The sequence below is a fragment of the Gallus gallus genome, chromosome 12 (genome assembly GCF_016699485.2).
Source record: "Gallus gallus isolate bGalGal1 chromosome 12, bGalGal1.mat.broiler.GRCg7b, whole genome shotgun sequence".
In the NCBI taxonomy this organism is placed as follows: domain Eukaryota; kingdom Metazoa; phylum Chordata; class Aves; order Galliformes; family Phasianidae; genus Gallus; species Gallus gallus.
In genome coordinates, this window is record NC_052543.1 from 17,404,962 (window position 1) to 17,428,838 (window position 23,877).

The 23,877-nt window shown below is 42.6% G+C and overlaps 1 protein-coding gene across 20 annotated transcripts in view; it reads left to right on the top strand.

Annotated features, from left to right (window-relative positions):
* Window positions 1–23,877, top strand: part of CHL1 (cell adhesion molecule L1 like) — a 108,915-nt gene that overhangs the window by 15,921 nt on the left and 69,117 nt on the right. For all 20 annotated transcript variants that reach the window (XM_046900026.1, XM_040646314.2, XM_040646310.2 and 17 more), the window contains exon 2: window positions 13,419–13,544. The gene's annotated coding sequence lies outside the window, so the exon portion shown is untranslated. The remainder of the gene's footprint in view (window positions 1–13,418; window positions 13,545–23,877) is intronic.

The window sequence follows — 23,877 nt, forward strand, 5'->3', positions numbered from 1 at the left end:
ACAACCCTGACCATGGCATTTTGGCATTAACACCATGTCAGCAAAGGATCAAGGACCACACCCTTATGAGTGGGATCAGTTAAATCATGCTTCTCTGGATGGCCTCCTGGAAACTGGTGGCAGACCTGAGCTGATTTGTATGCAGTCAAAATCTGTCCCTCTGTCTTTACTGCCTTAGCCCCAAGGTCTACAGATCGTTGCAGCCCCTTTAGGGATATGCGGACATTTCCTTCCTTTTTATTGCCGTGTTTGCAAGGTTTATCTTTCTTTGCTGATATACAGCGTAGGAAAGGAACGAACTCTGATAGGTTTAACCCGTAATAAGTCTGATGTCCTTGGGGAAAACTGAGATTAAAGAGCCAAAATTCTCTGGGAGATTGTCACTTGGCTAATGATGATAGTTGCCTATGGCAGTTAGGGATGATATGGCTGATACTTAGCAGGGGTTGTGAACCAATTAGTCTGCTCAACAAAATACTTGGTCCACTGGGTGCAAATGTTAAGAATATTTATAGGGCTGGCGATGGAGTCAGCTAATCAAAACTGGAGAAAGCTACTTAAGAGACTGTCCTAGGCTCTCCAGAAGCCTCGAGATTACAAAGCCGACTGATAAACAAATGTTTGCCAATGTAAATATTAGGACTGAAAGATTGTATTTGAACTCTTCTTCAGTTTCCTAGTTTTGTGAAATCAATTAGGGGGTGTCTGAAACGTGCACAAGTCAGCTGCCATTTGGGGAGCTGACTGCAGCTGTGGCTTTCCATAGGTGAGCTCCTCTAGGTTGGTTCCTCCTCCCAAACCCAGTGCTTGTGGTTTGCCTCAGACAGGTCGGCCAGGGGCCTTAATGGCAGATGGTGTCAGGTTAGATGGCAGCACCACAATAACACAGCAGATATAGCACGTTGGTTTGCGTTCATTTATTGCTGGATCTGTATTGCCACTAGCTCTTTAACCTATTAACTTGCTGAAGTATGAAACTACTGCAAATCAATATTGGTATCATAATTCTGTCTATTACATTAGCGATGTCCAGTTCAAGCTCTACAAAATAAATTTACTTATATAAAAACTGAAATATTAATAAAAGTCAGTTTTCAAACTGATGTAATAATGACCTGATTATTTAAAATAAAATATGCATTTTTACACCCTCCTGTATAAAACCTGTCTTTGTGCTGCCACTGTTCTGGCTGCAAGTGGTTCTAAGTGTGGTGGATTTTTATATGCAGATGTTATTTCTGATGGATCCCACATATTGAGAAGGTTTTGTGTTGTTTTCTTTTTATCCTAAGAAGCACAATAATTATTGGTACTGATAATAGTGTTAATAGCTTTTTTTGTTCAAACGTGTACCAGAGGTGCAACATACTGGCAGCTAAATGGGGTAAAAATGATCTTTCCAGGAGGAAGATCCAACATCATGGAGGCTCTCCGGGGATCTCATTAAAGCACCCTTTCTTAATATAGCGTACTGCAAGACCAGCTATCAGGATCCCTGCAGTGTGCTTTCCTGATAGATTAGTTTACACAGAATTAATTGTTTAATTTTGCAAGCAACCTGTGCAGTGTGCATTAGATTTTTATTTATTTATTTGTGATCTCAAATCTTTTTCTCCTGGGCTCTGCTTCTGATTCAAAAATAGTTTTTTACATTCTGTCTTCTCTTATACCACTTTGTCATAGCACATACTGCACAGCTAGTGTTGTGTATTTCTTGGTGTGTCCTTCCAAATACAAGAAATACTGTTAATATAACCTTTTTTAAGAATTATTTTTTGGGGGAGGTGGGCACAAAGCATTGGTTTTGAATAACAGAACTACAGAGGCTATCAGAAAAGCAAACTTGAGATGTGTTTTTGAGACACTTGTAAATTAGATGCTCTGGACACTCACCCAAAGTGAGGGCAGTGGTTTTCCTCAGGTCAGTGTGCTGTGGCACAGGAGTGCAGAAGGAGCAGAAGCCTGCCTGGAACAACGACTGGCAAGCTGCATCCACTTCATGCAGAAGCATCCAGAAATGTGTATTAGTGAAGTCTGGCTGAGAATTTGGCTTGAGTAGGATTTAAAATGTATCTAAGCCTTCCTTTTTAAAGTCAGGTTCTTGAAATATGATTTGCATGCAAATGGTAGGCTTCCATCCCTCTGCCAGCATCATTTAGCTGCATGAGAAAGATGGAGCGATGCAGAATATTCTCCAGCTTGGTTTGGACAGGATGACTGCTAAAACCACTGCTGGTCCCAGCCATCTGCTAAATGTTGCCTTCCAGCTTGGCTTGTCCTTGCTGCTGCCCTCAGGAGATGGCTGTCCTTCCTGTACCTGCCTGGGCTGATGCAGGTGGGAAGGAGATAAATGATGGACTTCTGTTGTTCCCTCCCCCTGGACCTGGCTGTGTTCCTGCAGCCTGCTGATACCCTTACGTTGAGGATGGGCTTTGCAGTGTGCAGGCTATCACAAAACGCAAACAGCTGTGCTGAATCTATTGCCCATCTACAGGATACAGTATGGTTCCAGCCTACCAAATGAATGTCTCCATCATAGCGCCAAAGCACAGCTGCTCTCAGCACATTGCACACACACAGCTGGACCTGACAAGAGGCTGTTCTCTGTCTGTAGGCACCAGAAATCTGAATGTTGCACTGCCTTGAGATGGGGATTTGATGGTGTGCAGGGCTTGAGTGCTATGTCCCATTCTGGCACTGCTGGTAATATGCAGGTTGTTCTGGTGTCAGTTCTTATCTCAGAGTGTTGACATCATATTACTAAACAGCGCTTAAACAGCTCTCTCCGTTAAAGGATGAATTCCTGACACAATTGAAGTCAATGGGGCTTTTGTCAGTGACTTCAATAGGTCTCAGCTTCCACCTCATGACTCCTTGGGAAGAATAATAAATGGCTGCTGAAAATGCAACTGCCACTGACATTCAGTGGGAAAGTATAATTAGCAGTCAGTCAGGGAGCTGCCATCCCGGTAGTCTGATGAATAATAGAACTGAGTGCAAGTGAGATGTCACCTTCCAAGTGGGTAAAATGATTTTTAGCAGATTAGCATGAGTGTAGGCAGCCAAGAAATATGGCATGAGAACCAAGTGTGAGATGAGTTCTAGACAGTAGGCATCAACTTTTCAGTCCGTCTGGTTTCCAACATGTACCGCACAGTTTTATGTAAACACTACAGCAGGAAGATGTTGGGTATCAAGAAGACAAAATCTTGTTACAAGACTTTCTTGTTGTTATTGAGTTAGAATTAATGCTTTTAAAAGAGCTTGGGAGAGATTTCAATAAACATCTCTTCTCCCCTTTTGCATCTCATCAAATATCCCTTTGGAGCAGGTTGGAAGATGGCTTGGGCTCTGTGGTGAGGATGGAGGTACAAGGGTGAAGGTTTTGTGGACTTCTGAGGAAACCCTTGCTTGGAAACCCTTATTTCCAGCAGTTAGATCAGCTGATATAGTGGACAAAAATAGGTGCTGAATTCATAGATCTCCCTTTGAGCACAAGGAACAATTAAAGCAAGAAGAAAGCAAACCCAGTGTAGTTTTAATCATTGGTTTCAGCCTGTAGTTGGTCTTAGCACTGCATGCAGCTTTGTGAGAGCATAAAGACAGCACTGTAACACCACGGCTTTTAACTCTGCTGTTTATGTATTGTGATTGGCAAAGCTATTGACTTCGTATTCTTTCATGTTCTTTATGTTCCTTTCTGTTTTGATGTTATCATGCAGTCATCTTAGCTACGTATTAAACAAGAGACTACTTCAATATAAAATGATCAAAGGGGTGAAGGAACACAGGGTCATAAAGAATATATGGAGAGCTCTGGGAGAGTGATAAGTTGAATTTAAAGGCTTTTTCAAGCTGCTTAATTCCTGCTTAGATTTCTGATGCCACCAATAGGCAACAGTCCTATTCTTTAAATCTTTTACCAAGGGTTGACTGGTAGAATCTTGGTTTTACATGGGCTTTAGAGAGTAAAAGGCCACCCTGAAGGTCAAGCCTTAGGAGATTTCCTCTAAGAGCTCATTGATTCTACTGGATTTTGACTTGAAAAAAGACCACTCCTTCCTCGATCTGTGGCTTGGATACAAGTGCCTCAGTATGTGACAGCACAGAAGGCAGGAGTGAGAGTGTAAATGCAGGAAAAAAATAGAGGAAGATGCTGTGGGGCATACAGACAGTGATTTCAGTCTCTTGCTTGTACAATTCAGACTAGAGACATTATTAGCTACTGGCCCATGGAAAAAAAAGAAAGTATTATTTTATTGCTTTCAGAAATGGTCTGTATTAACAGTGAAATTGGGCAGAATAAAGATTTATGGTCATATCCTCAGCTTGAGTAAACAGGCAGAGGAGCTGTGCTTGTAATGGGAATGGAAGGATTCAATGCAGCTGAGAATTCAGGCTATAAACACTGGGGCTCTGTTTTTTTTTTTTTTTTTTTACATTTACAAATGAATGCATGGTTATTGTGAGTAGATGCATATGCAAGTAACTAACATTATTTTGCACAGAAGTTGACTGAGCATATTTTGCCTCTCTAACCTCATTACAGTATTGGCTTTGTAAGTTGCCCAGTGCTGTAGTGATTAGCAAAACGGAAAGCCTACCCCATAAGCAAAATCTGTATTTGCACTATTACCTATTCCTGTGATATTTCAATCTGGTTCATTAGAAAAATTAGCATTTTTATGGACTAATTAGGGAAAAATGTTGCATGAACTTTTTCTGATGTGCAGTGATTTTTCACAGCTTACTGAAACCAAGTAGAAGTACAACATGAATTCTCCCAGGGAAGAAAAAGAAGGAAAGAAAAGAGAAAAAGATTACTCAAATTAACTCAAAAGATTGAGGAGATGTAAATTAAAAAAAAAAGAAAAAGAAAAAGGAATTAAGGTCAGATCAGATTAGTGTAATATTGGCAATGCATAAAGATTTTAGAATTCAAAACTCCAGATCTTTCAGCTATTTTCATTCTTCAGACATCAATATATTTTAAAAGCTGTCAGTCATTCTCCATATTTTTTGTGACAGTAGCAAAATGAACAGTAATGAGCATGAATAATAATGAGTGCATTGTTCAGTATCTATAAATACCAACTGATTTTTTTCACTGTAAGTTTATATATTTTAGTTCAAATACACTCCAATTTTTCTCTTCTTTTTAAAATCAAACTCAGGTTTTACTAAACCACGGCTGTTCAATCAAACATGCCTTACTTTTTATCACGTTCTGCTAATGAACCACTTGCTTTTGAAGTTTAATTCAGAATATGCATGTGCATCCTTTGCTCCTGCTCACATTCTGCATTTGCCAGGAGGGTTAAAGTGGGTATTTGTAACTGAACGTCTGAGATTGTCTTTTTTTGCGAGGGAAGACGTCTTTTCTTCTTAGAGGAGGAATACCATTATTTTAATCAATGCAGGCATCTCCTGTTTTGATCGTTATGTTTTGATAATGATCTTCATTTGCAGAGGCACAGCAGCGAAATCCCCATTTTGGGCTTCTGTGAAGAAGGCAAAACCTCCATCTCGCACAGAGGGTACAAGTTCAATTAGGCGTTTGGGTGTCATGGGAGGCTGATGGAGCTTTAATTGGCTCTGGCTGACTGGCTCTTAGGCCATGATGTTCTTTACCAGCAGTAGGATGCTTCTCAAATATATATGGGATCTTTTATTGCATGTGAAAGCATTGCATCGACTCAGAATAATTATTTCCAAGTGCTGCTTTAGAAGTTAATGCCCCATAATATATACAAGTGAAAGAGAAACCATTAAAATAGTAGAATAATTAATGTTGGAAGGAACCTTTGGAGGTCATCTGCTCTAACCTTGTGAAGAAGGTATAGACCAACTTTTAAGTTAGGTCACGTTGCTCAGAGCTTTGTCCAGCTGAAAACACTAATTAGCCTTCTCTTTTTTTTGGTGCTAAACAATCAGTTCTCAGCCTTATGCATCACATGCTGCAGCTCCGCATCACCTGGGCCCTCTCTGCTGAAATCTTTTGCAAATTCAGAGGCTTATGGATGCCCGCTTTAAGTGCTCCTGAACAAAATATTCCTCTACAGTAGATAACACTTCATTGTCCTGGACAAAGACATTATGATAGTAGATGTGGGTGGCTTAAGAGCAGGACTTCTCAGTGAAAAGTGATGCAAACAGTCACTGAATGCCTTATCCTTTCTGCACCTTTTGCCAGTAGTTCTCTTGCTCTCTTCAGAAAGACCTGATGTTTTCTTTGGCCTTTATTTTGCTGCAGATGTACCTATGAGTGAACCTGTCTTGTCCATCCCATTCCTTGCCAGTTCCAACTCTGCCTGGGCTTTGGCTTTCCTAATTCCACCCCTGCAGGTCTGGGCAAGGTTTCTGTAGTCCTCCTGGGCAGGCTATCCCCACTTCCACCTTCTGTTCACTTTCTTTTTGTGTTTGAGCTCAGTCAGAGATTCACGTTCAGCCAAGTCAGCCTTCTGCCACGTCTGCTACACTTCCTGTGCATCAGAGTGAATCGTTCTTGGGCTTTGAGGAGGTTTTTCATGAAGATCAAGGAGCTTCCTAGAGCCCTTTTGCTCCCCAGGGCAGCTGGCCATTGCACTGCACCTGCTAGTTCCCTGAGCAAGCCAAATCCTGCTCCTCTGAAGTCCAGCATCAACATTTTCTTTGATTTATTTATGAAATCTAGGTTGCTTGTGCACATCCAGTTGCCTTTTTAGCAGGTATCCGCGTGGCTAAAGGCCACTATGATGTTTGATTGTAAAGGCTTAACAAGGCTTTATCCACCTCCAGTTCTTGATCAGGTTGGCAGCAGACAGCACCAGCATCCTCATCAGCTGTTTCTGACCCACAAACACCAGCTCTCAGCCAATTCACTGCCTGTTACACAGCAGAGCTCCATTCATTGACATCAGTTTCCTCTATTCTAAGGAAAACTTTGTTTTCCAAGCATATCTCTGAGCTGTTACAGTTTTTAATCCTCTAAAGTGCTGCATGGGTACTGTTAAGTCATGGCCTGAAGCAGTGATTGAGCACCTGGTGAAGGGGCGTAGCCAGCCCTGGGAGCACAGGTGGAAGCAATTCACCTGTGTGGCCCTATGGGGAGGGCCCTGGATCTACCTCTCCCTAACCTTATTTAGGGGCTGGTCACTGCAGGGGAAGGATCTCTGCTTGGAGATTGCTTCCTTTGGAGTCTTTAGTGTGTCCTGATCCTTGGAAGGAGGTAAGCAATTCCTTCTTTATTACCAGATTGTGATCTCTGTCTTTTGTGGGTGATCCTAAGCTGATTTAAAGCAGCTGTATCTGCTTTTGCCTTTCTCTACAGTTGCTTTTTCCCTGTAGAAATGTTTATTTGTTTTTCCTGCTTGGCAAAATCCTCTTGAAAGTGTACTGAGCTCCGAGCATTTGTTGTGGCACAGTATCTTAAAAGTGTGCTTAATAACTTCTCAGGATATAGAGGATCACTGGTGCGCTGGTTTTGTACACGTTTGTGGATAGAAGGAGTTAATGGTATGCTTTCAGTCTCAAGGGCCAATGTAAAGAACTAATTGGACTGACTGATGTAGTTTGCAGTTGCACTTTTCTCTTTGCACTTTCAGCAGTTCAAAAGTAGCAGTACTGAAATGGCTCATCTTGACCTCAGTTGTCTTCTGCATTAATAAAATGCTCTGTGCTGTTACTTATCAGTTAGGCCATTAGCCTGGGACTTGGACGTGTTATTTCTGGCTCTGCAATTATCCTCCTGCTGCAATTTCCTTGTCTGAATTGAGGATAACAAAGCTGTCCTTTGCAGAGCACTTGCAGATTTGCTGACGAGAAGTGGCACGTAAGGATCCAAGATTGTTGCATGAACAAGTATCACTCTGTTTCCATGGCCTGGCCATCTTATGGGCTAGCAGAGAGCTGATGACCAAATTAAGGTCAGACATGATCAAATCAGTAATAGCGAACAACTTCCGTCCTTTGATTGTTATCCTCTGATTGGAAGTCAGTAATTTTAGGAGTCTGTCTTAATGAGGAAAACGTTAATTTGTACATTATCAGCTGGCTTGATTTGGGAATCTTTCCAGTCTGCTTTTGCATAGCTCTATTTATTTTAAATGTTAGGTAAAGTGTGTATGATTGTTTGCAGTTAGCCTCACGGGTTAAACCTCTCTGATCCTTTCTCATTTTGCGTGTCATGGCAGTTGTCCTATGATTGACTTTTGTGTTGTGGAGTGGTGAAAAGCATCCTCAGTTAAATCTGTTTATGGTCTACTTACAATTTTTAATTAGGGAAGTCGTTTGTCAGGTGATGTAGCCTTGCTGAGGCATTTTTATTTACACAGATCAATCCCAGCTGAAGTCTTGCTTCAGCATTTCTGAGGATGACTGACTGGGTGTTTTGGCATGTGTGAACAACTGAAATCTGCTTTTTTAATCTGGAAAGCCCAGAACTCAGTTTTCTGGCTGTGTTGTTTCCTGAAGCCCTAATGTTGCAATAGGAATGCATGGGTTCTATTAAAAAAAGAAAAGTGTATTTTTGAGCTACTTGTGAGGTTGCGTTTCCAGTTCAGGAGAAATCCTTTTTCCAGCTTGGGTGCCATTTAGTTGTGCGTGTGCCATGTTAAAGAGCCCGGGGAGAGGTTGCAGCACAGAGATATGTTGTGCATTAGGTTATTAAAATCAAGTTTAAGTGTGCTCTATGCCTTGGGGATTTTAATTGCAAAATCGTTCTAACTAATAGGCAGACACTAAGCGTGCCAAATTTTACCCCAAGGTATGCACAGGCTGCTGTGATAGCGTCGGTTGTGCTCGCTGACTTTTATTGACTATCAGGATTTAGTGACCAAGGAGGGGAATATTGAGAGGTGATTCCATAGCAGCCACAATTCCCCTCAAGGGGCGATAACGCTGATGTTCACTGTAAATCTGAAATCAATACATACGTGTGTCATGGTGCTGGGTTGAACCACTGAATCCCTTCCTAACGAGGTCCTGGGGCCATGCTCTACACGACAGCCCAGTGCCTTTGCACAGACCTTGACACTTCCTTTAGGGAAAATGTCTGTGATATGCCTAGCTAGCAACAAGCCAGTGGAAAGGTGTGTGTGTATGCATCAGCCCTTGTATATATGTTAGAGTCAGGTTGATTTTTTTTTTTTTTTTTCTTCTGGTACCTGTCTTAACAGCTTCTAATGCCATACATTGCTACTGCTAAGATCAGTGAGTTATGTACCGGTAATGAGCTGCAGTGTTTTGTATGCCTGAATAATCATGGGTCAGAATCCGGCCCAATAAGCTTGATTTATGAAAACTTACTCATGCTTGCCTTCTTTTATTGGTACGGTAAATCACATAAATTGTTTGGCTAACATGGTGTGATGGTCTTAGACAGCTGTGATTGGTATTCAAGGTTCTCGCCATATTGTGGCAACCCTTCCAGTAACAAATAAAGAGACATTTGAGAAACTTGCCATGTTGCGTTTGCAGTGATAGGGAGCACCATGTTCTAAAGGAGAGATTGATCCCAAATTTCTACTTCTATTCACACTTTTTCCTGAGTGGGCAAATCGAAAACTAAATTAGACATCTAAGTTTTATTCCTGCAAAATTAGTTCTGTGCTACCGCTGCTGAAAGTGAAATTATTGAAGGAGTGGGAATGCTGTCTGTTGTACAGGCATTTCTCAATAGCTTTGTTGGATTGTGTTCATAATGTGTATGGGCAGGACTATATCTGAGAATGTTTGCTTCTTTAATGATTAAGAGCTCCTTCCTTCTTGCCTTTTTTTCCTCCTTGGGGAAAAAAATTAATTAAATGTGTGTACTTGGCATTAATTTGACATTGTCACTGCAGAACTCCCCTTAGCACATCTGCCCTTCCTGTGTGGCATCCAGCCTCCCCCTCTAAGGACAGCAGTCTTTTCCAGTGGCTGCATTTTGTCACTTAATACTCCACTGTTTTCCAAGCAGGTAAACGCATCTTCGCGTTGCTTGGGGAAAAAAGAAATCCTCCACCAAGCACCTTTTGCTATTAATATGCTGAAGTGAAGCGTATTCTTCCTTGCCACTTGCATTGATGGGCTGAGCCAGGGAGCCACAGCAGGGCTGTGCTGCAGGAAAGCAGCTAAAGCAGCACTGGGGCTGTGTCCTGCCCTGTGCTCCCCCTTGTAGGGAGAAGCGGGCGGCTGAGCAGGAAGGTCACATTGCAGCAGACACCCCACATCCTGGCCCTGGGTGCAGGAGCCTGAGGAGCTGCCGGTGCCATCTGCAGTGTGAAGCCCTCACTGCTCCCAGCTCCAATCTGTCAGCTCCCTTCAACCTTCTGGGCATCGAGAGACCAAAGTGGCTGTGCTTGTGGAATAATAACAGTAACTGCCATTGGGAAGCAGGAGGCAGGAGCAGCACTGTGAATCCAGATGGACGTGCAGGCACTTTGTGAGTGCACACGGAGGAAACAATATCCCAATTTTTCTATTTCATCTTTAAAAATCACAACAGATTTACAAGACCGGGGCACCTAACCACTGTGATTCAGGCCATGAGGTCTTCAGGACAAATGCCATAAATCCCGATTTATAAGGCTGTATTTTTCCTTTGCGCACAAGGCATGGAAAGCCACACAGCAGGTTACATTCTCAGCACAGACTGTGAGACATTGAGCATTGTTTTCAATGCTTTCTTTTCCACTGTAACACTAAATGTGGTCTTGTTAAGACTTTTCAGCTGCAAATTTTCTGCTAACGTTTTCCTAAGCATGAGGTGTCCGTGCCTGCTGTATATGTGACCCATGGGAGGATGATGGAGCTTTCCTGCTAGGGGTGACACTGGGGGTGATGGTGTTGACACATTCTGCCAAGGAAGGCTCTTTCCTTCGTGTTACAGAAGATATTTGGGCAAAATGATGGTTCCCCTTCACCCGATGATGCACTTTGAAAGGATTTGGGATGACCTGCTGCGGTGTCACAGTATGGGATGTAGGCTGTAATGTGGGGGAGGATTGTGGAGGTGTAGAGTCAGCTTCATCTCTTTGGTTAGATGCTTTCTGATGAAATCCAAGGGTGATACCCGTGGGCAGTCTATGCTCAAGCTGCTGGAGGGGCACCTGAGCACTGAAAGCCTGGTTCCTACTCTGCCTTTCCAATACTAATATTATTTTGTGGTTTTGGAGAGTGCTGAATTCTCACTGTTGGTTTGTACGATAACTGAAATAAGAACAGCCAAAGGTTACTGGCTCTTATAAACCCAATGAAAAGCACCCAGTGATACAGGTTAGGTCCCCAATACTGTACTTTATTTTTTCATTTACTTTGCCAAGCTTTCCTATGCTTTCCACTGGAACCATTTTCTATATAAATCCTTCCACTCAGCCTGTGAGCTGTATTTACGCATCCTCTGTTCACGCAGCACACTGATAACTTCAGTCCCACAGACCTTCTCTCCAGGAAATTCTAGAAAGATTTTCTCTTAGCACAAGTGAGTAGCCCTTCAGAAATCCTTTATCGGATCTGCTCTTTCCTGTTATGGTTTCTTCTGCTTTTTTTTCTTTCCCTGTGGATAGCTGTAATTTAAAGCTTGCTCGATCGATAAGTCCAAGATGCACAGTGTAAGTGGGAGCAGCAGACAAAGCTGACGACGGGAGATGGCCGATTAAAAGGAACTTGGGTAGAAAGCATTTGAGCTACTCCTCTCTGCGGTGATTTTTGGCTTAGATTAAAAATAAGGGAAGGAGAGCAGAAATTGTAATTCCCTCCTCAGAATCTCTGATGAAAATAACGTTGAGTTTCTTCTTTTTCATGTCTCTAAATAAAAAGTGGGTTTTTTATTTGGAGAAGATGTTTTAATCAATTACAGGCAAATTGGCTTAATGTAGAGGTAGCTAAGGAGAATGGCAGGAAGTCTGGGCCTGATGTAATAACAGCATCTCTGGTCTTGAGCTCCCTAAATGTAGTCCTGTGATAAGGTGATATCCTGGAAATAGCCTCTGTTTTGCACTGCCTGCATCGTTTTCTAGTCTGCTTTTTAAGCTCTGAGTGGCATGGGCCTGGGCTTGTTCCTCCTCTAGCTGAGGCATGTCTTGCACTGCTTGGAGCAGCCTTGGCTGGGCTGTACCCAGCTGGCACAAGCGGTACATCAGGCAATTTGCATTTGGCATTAGAAATTGCAGATGCATTACTTTGGAAAGGTAAAGACTCTCTAAAAGGCTGTAGGCTGCCAGCAGGAGAGTAAACATTTCTGAGCTAAAGCCTCAGTAGGCGTCAAGAAGGATTAAGGATCAGCTGGAAGTAGAAGTCCAGTTCCTAAATCATTGCAAAGCTTTAGGGAATGTTATCTACTCATGTCAGAAAACATAGTTTGTTGACAAATGGGTTGAACTCTGAAATGTATATGCTACTGAGTTGTGGTTTGGTGAAATCAGACAGTTGTTTTGACAGGGAGGTTCATATAAATGCTCTGTATGTGCCCATAACCACAGAACCTACCTCGAAGATGTGTGCGTGGCATTAAGCATAGGCATGTACATCCCTGTATGCTAATTCTGGCTACGTAAACCAAAATAGCAAAGTGTTAAAATACGAGTTGGGAAGGCCGTGGGAAAGGAGGGGTGTGTGCCCTTGGGGAAAGGGGCTGGGTCTGTCCACGGGGGAGGATGTCTGTCTGCAGGTGGTGAAATGAGACTTGGGTCTCCTTATTCCCTTTGCTGCTACCAGCATGTAGCAGAGCATCATCACAGAGTAAGATGCTGAGCAGGAGCCTGCAACAGCTCTGCTAGGAGGTGAGAGCTGAATAGCAGAGGGATATTGTAGCTGTGTCTACCACGAGGGATACTGAAATGCAACTCCTTGTCAGTTTGTTTGGAGGAGGGAGGAACGTTATTGGGTGGGGAAGGGAAACACAGAAAACAGTGAATCTTGAATGTAGTCTTCTGTCACGGGAATTTGTATTTTCAATGGAAGTAACCATTGGAAATTACTTTGAAATCTTGTATCCCCTTAGTGGACTATTGCAGAGCAATGGTTGATAAGATTCGTTGTTTCTGCTTTTGTGTTATCTGGTGGTTCCTGTGAACGCTGACTCTTATCTGGTTGGTACCATATAAACACTTAGCAGGGTTTAGGAAGCTTGTAATCTAAGGACACGAGAAAGGCAAAGAAAGAGGAGAAAAAGGGCCACGGAGACGTGCCTCGTTCCAAGGTCACAGAGCAGACTGAGAATCAGAATCAGATCTTCTAACTTCAGCACATTTTCCTGTTCTGTTCAATGCGCTGCTTTTATCATTCAAAGGTGTGAAGTCCCATCCTTGTCCAGCTAAATGGAAGGCAAAGGGAATGAGTTCAAACTCAGTGATGTAGATGGGGGAAAAAGAAGAAAATCAGTGCAGTGGCACTGATAAAGATGCTGTTTTTAGATGAATGCAGTGTATGACAACTCATGTGTTTGTCTTTCTCTCTAGATGCTGTAAGGTGGGGAGAGTGAATTGGGTGTGAACTGCAAACTGACCAAGCGCTGATGGAGGAGCAGCTGCGGTGACTGCTGAGAATCCATCCTTCATTTCTGAATGGTAACAGTTAAAGTCTTTGTAAGTACTGTATCCCTATTGGATACTTTTTCTCTTTGGCATGTTTACTGTAGTAGCATAGATGTGTTTGTGTAATCTATATATAAAATATTATATAAAGTCAAGCCCTACGCTGGGCCTTATCATGTAGTAGATTGTTATGGATAAGGAATTTGTGGTTTTGTTTGGAAAAAGCCCCTCAAATCCATTTGGTTCTTCAACCTGCTGGGGAAAAAGTGGTGTAATTATCTGGATTAATTCCAAGCAAGTCTTCCTTCCTGCTCCCCAGTGGTGGTGGCCATTGGGGCAGTGAGTGACAGCGTGCTGCCCTCTGCACCTTGCTTTCCTTACAGCTGCCTTGTGGTGCCCTGAAGAAATAGGGAAGGAGCAGAGCCTTGGTGATGTGTGGCCAAGAGGGGTTTATTGGGGGAAGGTGGTCTGGGAGTTTTAGAGGTGTTGGTATGTTGGACTTCACTAAGGTTGCTTCTTATGGGAATTTCAGTGCCCTTGCACCTATTCTGTAAAGAGATGTGCGTAGAGGGAATGAAAGCACTGGCAAAGGGATTCTAACTATTTATTTTTCTAAATACTATTTGCTACAAATCTATATATTTTTGTTCTGTTTCTTGTTTATGGCTGATGACGAGAGTCCGTGCTACCAATGTGTGGAGCTTAACTAAGTATTTCCCATTCATTTTAATTATCAGGAGATCGAAGACTTTTGTACAGCAGGAATTTATTTACCACTTCCTTGGAAATACTGTTTGTTCTGCTTGTTTCTTGTTGGTCTTTTTGTTTCCTTTATTCTCCCTGCCCTTCACTATTGCAGAGGGCAGAGTGGTGAACACTGCATCTACTGCTGAATTTCATTTTGTGTATTGTTGTGGTCTCTGAAATTCATACCAACAAATTGCTGATAAAATGAGGCCTGTCAGCATGCTGCTCTAACTTTCTTGAGTAGGAAAATCTTTATTCTTGTATTGTTGCTGTATTTTTATTTGCATCCAGTGTTAGTTTCAGATGGAGAATAATTTACTGATTTCTGATAAACCTCAACAAATCAAGCAGTGGGAGTTGGGTGCCGTGTGCCTCTATAAAATCTGATTGCATTTTGATTCTCCTCCCTTAGGAGAAGCTCCAAACAGGAGCTCACTGTGTCAGTCCATAAAGTTAGCATAGGAAGTTTCTCTCTTTCAAGACCAACCATCTGGAAAGGTCACCCTGTGAAGGCTGCTTGTTTGGTAGCTCTGCATGAGCAGAGAGAATAAAGGTTTCCTCTGCTTTTTTTTTCTTTGTGGGATGATTTGTCTTGATTATTCTTACATAACCCCAAAAACATGTGCTTTTTTTCCTAGATTAAAAAAAAAAAATAGTTCCTCCTGTGTTTTCCATGTGGCTATCACATGAGCTGGGCTCCTGCATTTCAAAGGAGAAATACTGGAAGTGTAGGCGTAACGTTTTGAGCGTAAACTGGCACAGATTGTTGTCTCTGACCTTCTCTCTGAGCAGGAAAGGTCGCCCAGTGATGCAGCCTTTCTTGCCAGCTGTGTGCTCGGGCCCATGCGTCGGAGATGTGCGTGTTTGGGAAGTGTGCTGCTCTCCTCCCCTCTGCTCACAGCTTTCCCATTGCTCTGCAGGCTCTGCCCTTTTTCCCCCAGCTCAGCCAGCGCCTGTCTGGGATCAGCCCTGTGACCACGGGATGAACCCGCAGCCATTCAATTGGGGCCGAGAGTTAAGTTAATATATGCTCCACATCTGCCCTGCAAATATGTGCGTTTACACAGGGCCTTTTTCTTTAAACACACCCCTTCTCTTTCTCAGCTAGGGGAATTGTCATTAAGATTTCATTGCATTGTGATACGATTGCTTATAAGCCTTCCTATATTTAGAGTCTGTGAGTCTGTTACATTTTAAGAGATGCTCTGCAGTTTGAAAGTTAGCTGTCCCATTGTTTGCATGTGAAATTCAGGGCACAATGTGTGAAGCTGCCTTTGTAAATTGGACACACCGTCGTGTCATTTTCTACTCACTAAAAGCCACAGAGCTGCTGAATGAAGCTCCTATCCCAAGGAGAAGAAAGGGCTCATTAAAAGCTTTAGCTGTGATAGAACAAATTGAGCTTCAGTGCCCCCACATAAAGATTATAATAACTGCAATAATAAATGAATTAATAATACATTACAGGAGAATTCCTCCAGTCAGGTTGTCACACGCTTATCTCTGAAAATTGACTTCAGTGAGGTGTGTCACATGAGCTAATGGCCTTAACTGATGGATTCGGGAGCTCTCCACACTCTGAAATCCACTTAAATTCAGATTTCTGCACTCCTGACAGTCTTCCAGACAGACATGGGATGGGTAGATCCATTTGGTGTGGCAGGCTGGGAGGCTCCTCTTTGCTGAAGCAAGGCATTCTCCAGCTTTGTCCTTTGCAAGTTGGAGTAGGTTCAGCCCTGACCACTTGCAAGGGAAAACTCAAGTTGGCCATCAGCATTATGGGCCAGACAGCACCAGTGGGACACGTGTGGCTCGGGTGGTGGGTCCAGGTGTCCATACTGCCTTTGTCATACAGAGAGCTTCCACGATATTGAACCTTTAAAGCTCATGCTTGCATTTGCCATGAACAAATTCTCTCTGCTGGAGCTGCAGATGAGAAGGAGGTTCTCTGTGGTGTGATGGACCCATTCCTGTGCTCTGTGGGAAGTTCTGGGGGTAGTACAGACTGCCCAAAAAGTGGGAGTTTGGGGATTTCCACTACCTGCCCTGCACCAGAGCTGGCTCTGTAACAGCTAGTAGGCACTTGTGCTGTGCTGAGAGGAAAACTGCATTAAGGGAATTGATTACCCAGACATTGTAACCCATGCTGGTTGTAAATGGCATCTTTAAGCACCCTATCACCTTTAAAATTAATCCATTAGTCACTCTGAGAGGCAAAGCAGCCCTCCAAAGCCTGGGCACTGCAGATGGAGGTTACTTGAGTTGTGAGGTTGGTAGTTTTTGCAATTTGGAATCATTTTGACTTGGGAAACTTGTTTGTACGCCCCAGTTCAGAAAGAAATCAGTGGGTGTCAAATACAGATCATGGTGAAAATGCATCCTTTTACTGCACATTGCACTGAGTGCTGCTTTTGGATGTCCCCATTTATACCTGCCAGCAGGCACTTGTAGATGTTCTGGACAGTTAGTTTGCATATGCAAACACTGACCTTTGCCCGTGGAACTGTGTGTGTATATTATATATGTGTAAAACTTGCTCAGCATAAATTCAGGCAAAAGAATATCATCAGTGGTTTTCTTATCAGTGCATTGCATCATGTTAATACTACAGCCAATAGTGAATTAGTTTGGCATTTTACTGGAACAAAGTTTTACTGGAAATCATACGAGGGGTTTAATTTCAGAAGATGTTAAGTTTACTTGTGAAGTTGCACAACATATGGCTTGCTTTATTTTCTGGCTAATGAGAGGGTAGCTCAACAGTTGCTCTAGTTTGCTCTGGGATTCTTTCCTTTCCCAGTGCATTGCCTTGTTATGGTACTGCTGTCTTAGATACAAATCAGAAAAAAAAATGTTGTATAGCAGCAAAAAAGGTAATCTATTAGTGTATCAGATTGTTATGGCTCCAGCAAATGACCAGAGTGTTGCTCATGCATCACCTAAGTGGTTGTGCAGGGAGCTGAAAGCCCAGTTCTGTTTTTCAGCCCTCCAAGCAATAAAAGGTGCAGTTGGCAGCACTGAGGATTTTGAATTTTGGAACAGAACAAATGGATACCTGCTAGGAAACTGCTAAAATAGCAATAGCCTGGGGCTGGCAGTGTGTAACGAGGGGAGTACTGCTCCACCAGCCAGATGGGTGCGGTGCCTCCATACGATTTCTGTATTGACTGCTGTCAGAGACAGGAGAAAGGGCTGAATGTTGTGGCTATTCTTACATTCTTAGAAACGAGACTAGGCTCATTAACGCCCTCATCAAATCGCTTTCAGTTGCTATCAGTCTGACTTGTATTTGAATTGATGACCTTGAGATAAAAGGCTTTTTATTCTATTACCAATCTCCTGAGCCATCAAGTCTTTAATATGCCGTGTAAAATCAACTTTCTGATGGTATTCCTTTATATAATGTTACTATTTATTATTAACAATGTCTTATTTTGTGCACTGCTAGCTATAATTGTGCAAAATTCTACTTGTGTTATTCCTATTATTTCAAATATACCTGCTATATTACTATATACATGGAGGCATAGAGGAAATAGATTGGTGAGAGACTGATTCAGTTTCATATAAATGAGTTAATAGAATCACAGAAATACAATTGAACATCAGCGAAGCTCATGTATCAGTTCATTAAATTGAAATATAAAATTCAGTTTTGATGCTGAAATACTCTTTCCTGGAGAGTACCATACAGGACTACCAAATGCACAGTAGGTTAAGAAAAATGAGTGAGTATATGCAACATAAACTACTGCAGTGAAGGAACTGCATTGCATGCCAGCCTCTTCTTCCCGAGTGGATTATTCTGGAAGACAGTTCATGTTGGGAAACGAGTATATAAAGGGATGCTAAGCAGAGCTGTGATGTGGTAGCTTTTTCTGTTTTGGTTTTATTTGGGTGTGATCTTGGGAAAGCTAGCAGAGCTGGGATGGAAAGTGCCTCTATGGACAGAATCATTGCAAACTCTGAAGTATGACAGCTGATTGTCCATGGATGACCTGACTTCAAGAACGTTATCTTTCTTTAAAACTCATGTTACGTAAGGATGATGATGTGCCGAACAGCAGTGCTCAGTTGTGCCAAATGATTATTCCCCCATTATTTTGTTCCAGAGGAGATAATGTAAGATATTATTTCCTGGATGGTTTTGACAGCAAAAGTGCTGGAATGCAAATCTGACCCAGGAGCTCAAAGCATCATCTAGGTGACCTTGCAGCCTTCCAGTGATGGTCCCAACAGTCTCCTTGGAGATATCTTATTCCACTGATTAACTTTCTGCATAACTCACAGTTTTAATTGCATCTTTCCTTAATGTGCACTGAAACAGTTACTTCTCGCGCTCATGAAGTACAACCATGATTTTCTTAATTAAAACATGTTTTATGTTGGAAGATAGCCTTTATGTCTACATTTTGGACTTCGCTTTTCATGGATTGAGCAAATACCCTTCTTTCTAGGTCGTGTTTTCTAAACGTGGTATGAATAATTACCTTCTATGTCCTGTGGTTAACATCTGTTAGCATTTCTCAAACCAGCACTTGTCTCTCTGGCAGACTCCCATTGCTGACTCACGTTTAGGTTTTATCCTTCCTGACCTTACAAAGCACGTCTCCAGGTTGGCCTTTATTTCCGAAATAGGCTGAACGTTGTGTACTTCTTTTGCCTAATTATCTTTACAAGTTTTGATGCTTTAGCTACACGCTGAGATCACTTGGTATGCTGGTGCTATCTTCCCCAGGGCTTGAAGCTCCTCCGTACTGAATCTTTGTGTTACCAAAGTCATTCACGAATAACTGGGTCAAGTGCAGTCCCCTGTGGAGATGCATTGGTGTTTTCCATCTGTTTGGAAGCAGACGGGATAGTTTCGCTATGACTGTGTTTATTCTTATTGCAATAGGATACTTTTTTCATCAAAAGGTATTTAGCTCCTCTTCATAATAGTGCAATTATCCTTACTTAAAAGAGAGAGAGAAAAGATTGGGTTGACATGCTTTGTTCTTAACAAATGCAATTTGTGTATTTCCCCTCATGTTACATTCCTCTGGGTTCTTAATTCTATTGTTTGACCATTGTTCCTGGGTCTCCCAACATACTAAATCCAAACTGCGTAATATTCCTCTTTACCATTTCAATAGTGGCAGTGTTTGACTGTCCCTTAACCTCTGGGACTCAAAACTTTTCAGATTAAATGCTAATAAAAGTACGCTAATTACAAATGTGTGGATGATCAGGCCAGAATATGGAATCATAATTTTGTCTGAATATTGTTTGTGGTAACCAGGAAGAAAAATACAAAAAGCAAAGCAGATGCTCAGAGATTGAGGGTCTGTGACCCAAATTATTACTGTTATTGCAAATATCGTGTCCTGAGGGATCAGTAACCCTTTCAGTCTGTAAAAGGGTGAGAAATGGCCTTGTTTCCTGACAGCCTGAAAACTGCTTCTGACACCCTGCTCCAGCCTTGATGGCGTTAACCCAAGTGATGTTTCTCTAGAAAAGAACAAGCCTTATGTGGGCATTGCCCCGAGCTGACGTGGGCAGTGAAGTGCCAGCTTGTGTTAGGCTCAGCCCTGGGTTTTTCTTCCCAAATCCCATGTGCTTTGCAAAGTGCTTGTGCCTCCCACACACAACAAGTGCTTAGGGTGGTAATGGGGAAACGTCTGCTCAAGTGGATGTTTGGATGCACGGACTGCTGTTTGCCCCTCAGCCACCTGTTGTGTGGTGTTCAATGCGTACCTGTGTGGTTCCTGGTCTCTGTGCCACCTGTGCACACCAAGCAGGCTCACAGAGAGATGCCTTAGCTGACCAAATCGACTGCTTGTTAAAGCTTAACCTTGGAAGTGGTTGTGACTCCATTTCCTCAGATCTGATGTGTAACAGAATGGCACGTAGTCCTGACTGTGTCTTGACAGAAATGTGACAGATTACTTAGGAATTTTCTTCAGATGCTGCTGCGCTATTGAGATAGCTCCTCAAAACCCATCCTGTCATGCTAACTCGAAAATTGTTGCAGTGGAAATTATTCCTATGGATCTATAAGATAGATTGTTGTTCAATTGTGCTGACAGCTGGTGCCTGGTAATCTGTTTATGTGGCTGTGCTGTCTTCCTTGGCTGTGCGGCAGCGGCATTACCATGGAGCAGATATCTCCTCAAGATATCTCACTCTGCATATTTATTCACTGCTGCCTGTTTGTGGCAAAAAAAAAAGTCATTTCCTTCTAAGCACCTCCCTGCCAAGGTGAGTGTTCTGTGTTCTGCCAGAAAATCCTTGGTGGAGTCAGAGTGTGGTTTACAAAAGAAAGAAGCAGGGAAAAACAGACAAAAACTGATTATTACATGGCCTGATGTACCTTTTTTACTTGACTGTAGTTCTTGTTTTGTCCTTGCATTCAGAGCTTGGGCTAAGAGTATTCCATCTACCTGCTGCCCGAAGTAATTTGGATGAAATTTATTATTATTAGCATGCAGAAAGGGCAAAGCCAATTGCCACGTGAGTTCATTACAAGGAAATTATTGCCTTATACATTTGCTAAGAGTGAGCCCTAAGTGATGCTGGCTCATTAAATCCAAGAACTCAGATACTGTCCTCGCTCCTCTGGATTTAATAGGCATGCTTTTTCCAAAGGGTTGATTTCTGTAATCTGCTGCATGGTATGTGCAGACACCTGCCAGATGCTCGGGATCCTCCTGCATCTGATGGTGCTCAGAGCCCTGATAAATACCAAAGAAGGGCTGTCAGGGCTGCTGCTGCAGGGGCTTTCATGTGTACCCAGAGTTCAGGAGAGAGTGCTGCAAGATAAACACTTGTTGTGGGCTTGCATCAGCTGGAGGTCATGGCAGGTCCTGCTGTCCCATGAGGAGAGAGCACAGGGTGAGGGGTGGCTGCTAATAGGGAACCCCGTGTTGTGTTCCCAATGTGCTGCGCATGGAACAAAGGGACACTGTCTGTGCTCGTAATCTGTCACTTGGAAATTAACGAACAAATGGCAGGCTGCAGATGGGATGGCTATGAAACCTCTTAGAGTAGGCAGGAGCTGCTTTCCCACCGGCTGCTTTCTGCTTAATGATTTAGTTTTGAATTTGAGTCTTTGTTGCTGCATGGCAGTTCTAGGTAAACTACTTGCTGGGGGGATAAACCTTCTGAAGGATGTTTTATACCTATGATAAATACTTACTGCCTTCAAAAGACCTAAGGAGAGTTGAAATACTGTAAATTAATGATGGAAGAGATTTTGATTGTCTGTTGATCTGCTTTGTGCCTACAGCGTGGTTGCTTTCAGTAACCAACTTTAGTTCACCTCTCCACAAAACAGATTTGAGTAAAAAAGTTGATAGTACCCACACAGCCCAAAATTACAGGGAGAGTAATTCTGTCCAGGTGACTTAAAACTGAGCTTTTCTAACAAAGCAAGATATTCTGTAACCTCTGAACCTAAAAGCCTGACATGGTTTCCTACTGACTTGAATCCCCCATTGCTCTGCATGGCGCAGTGCTCAGGCAATTCCTGTCTTCTCCAACTGACAGGAGATAATGCTGGGTTACTCCCAGCCTGGATTACATTTGGGCTGGCTGGCTTGCAAGTTGAATATGTTGGGATTTGCCATTCAGCTACTCTCAAACAGCATTTCCAATGTCCTTTATCTCAGTAGAGGTGCTAGTTTGAGACTTTTCCTTTGAAAATTCCCCATGTGCCAGTGACTGAGGTGTCAGGATAGATGGTAGAGACTGAGAAAGTGTAAAAACCTCATTTCCTCGACAAGCTGTTCTAAAAAATGGTATTTCTTCCTCTGCCAAAAAAAAAAAAAGATTTCTCATCAAACCTATCTATTCCAGCGTCACAACTTTTATCCCCTATATGCAATTTTCTTTTCTGGCCCAAACCCTGCTCATTACACAGGAGTTTTGCTTCTCTCTGGTGAGTTTACACCATGGGCTTTATCCATGGGTGGTTCCCAGGAGGGGTGCAGTGGGAGTACGGATGGCCCTGGGGGCGTGTTGGTGGGGATGCATCCAGCGCCTGCTGCCGGGGCCATGCATCCCATAATGTGCTGTGCAGTGGTGTTATCCCACTGTGGGCATTGTGAAGGTTCTTGGTCAGGCACAAGAAAGTGCACGCAGAACTTCTTGTTTGCTGCCTGCTTTGCAACTGAGAATAACTGAGGCCGGCTCCTGATGCCACTCATTGTTAAATGCTTTCCTTAGAAAATGGGCTTGAATGCAAACATGGCTTTTTGTTTCCCTCTAAACTGGTAATGCTTTTGACATGTTTTTTGAAGTCCTCCTTTTGAGCTGTAGCCTTTGGGCTCCCTGTGGTTTGCTGGCAATGCTCAGGCCCAAAACTTTATTTTTCCCTCTTGCGTGAAGTATTAAAAATCAGTGAGAAAAGGTTGCTTTAGAGCAAGGATTAACTTGAGCTTCAGTCTCTCTTCACTCTGTTTTCTGTTCCAAGTCATTCTCACACTTGCAGAAGGAGGGATCTGTCATTTCAGGGCGCTGTGTCTGAAGGAAAGTGCAGCAAAGGATCCCACAGCTGTGCCCTGAGTGTCACTGGGAGGTGATGGTGCCATGGGGAAGCAAACCAGCATGGTGCTGTCAGCTGAGGAGAAACCTGGGGGGAATGGTATTCTAAATGGAAGGTTAAAGGAATTGGATTTATTTAGGATATTTTTCTGCATAAAGTTGAGTGTTTTACTGCAGGTTGGCAGAACTGCAGAGAATAATGCTTTTCAGTCCTAAGTTATTAATGCAATTGATTTAGCTTCTTCATGAGAGTTGTCCTTCACAGATCATATGTGTACATCATACGTGTGTGCTAGAAATAATAAATGTATTATCTACTAACAGATTAGTTAAATAACATCACTGACTTGTTTTTGATGGGAGATTATAGCTCTGTTTTTTCCTATTTCCAGTGCTTGGTGTCAGATAGATTGTCAGATAGGTGACTTGCTTGTTGCTTTTTCCTATCTCAAAGTCCAATGCTTTTCACCCATCTGCAGCTCATCTCAGTTTGCCATTTGAAAAGAGGCCTAAAAATACTGGCAGGTATTATTGAGTTGGATGCTCCGTGCCAGCACTTTGCTGGTATACCACAGGCAGGTGCAGCCTGACATCCACTAGAGAACTTAGCATAATCTCAAATAATTTACTGAGTGAAAGCTTAATTAAAAGGAGAAGGTGCCACACTCATAAATTGGTAGAGTATGTTCTAGTGAATCCTGAAATATCTCTGAAAGGAACTTGGTTGTCTCTGTAATGCAGATTTACAGCCTGGATACTTCCAGTGTAGGTAAATGTGTACTAGAAGGTCATTTCACATTGGTCCTGCAGAAGCTGTGCTGCCAGCCAGCCTGGCGTGTACCTATTGGAAGTGATAGCACTGGGGGAGTTCTAGCTAATTAAGCACTGCAGGAAGCAGTGATGGGTTATTGGACCAACTGTCCCAGTCTGAGGCTGACTCTACTAGAAGCCCTCCTGGAAAGTGGGTGCAGATGTAGGTATTTTCTGTGGAAAGCAGAAAGAAGACCTTGAGATTGCCATGACATTCAAAGACGGAAATAAGCTGAATTTTGGAATACGTTTAAGAAACTTAAAAATATAATTTACTCAGCTTTGATGCAGGATGGAATTTAAA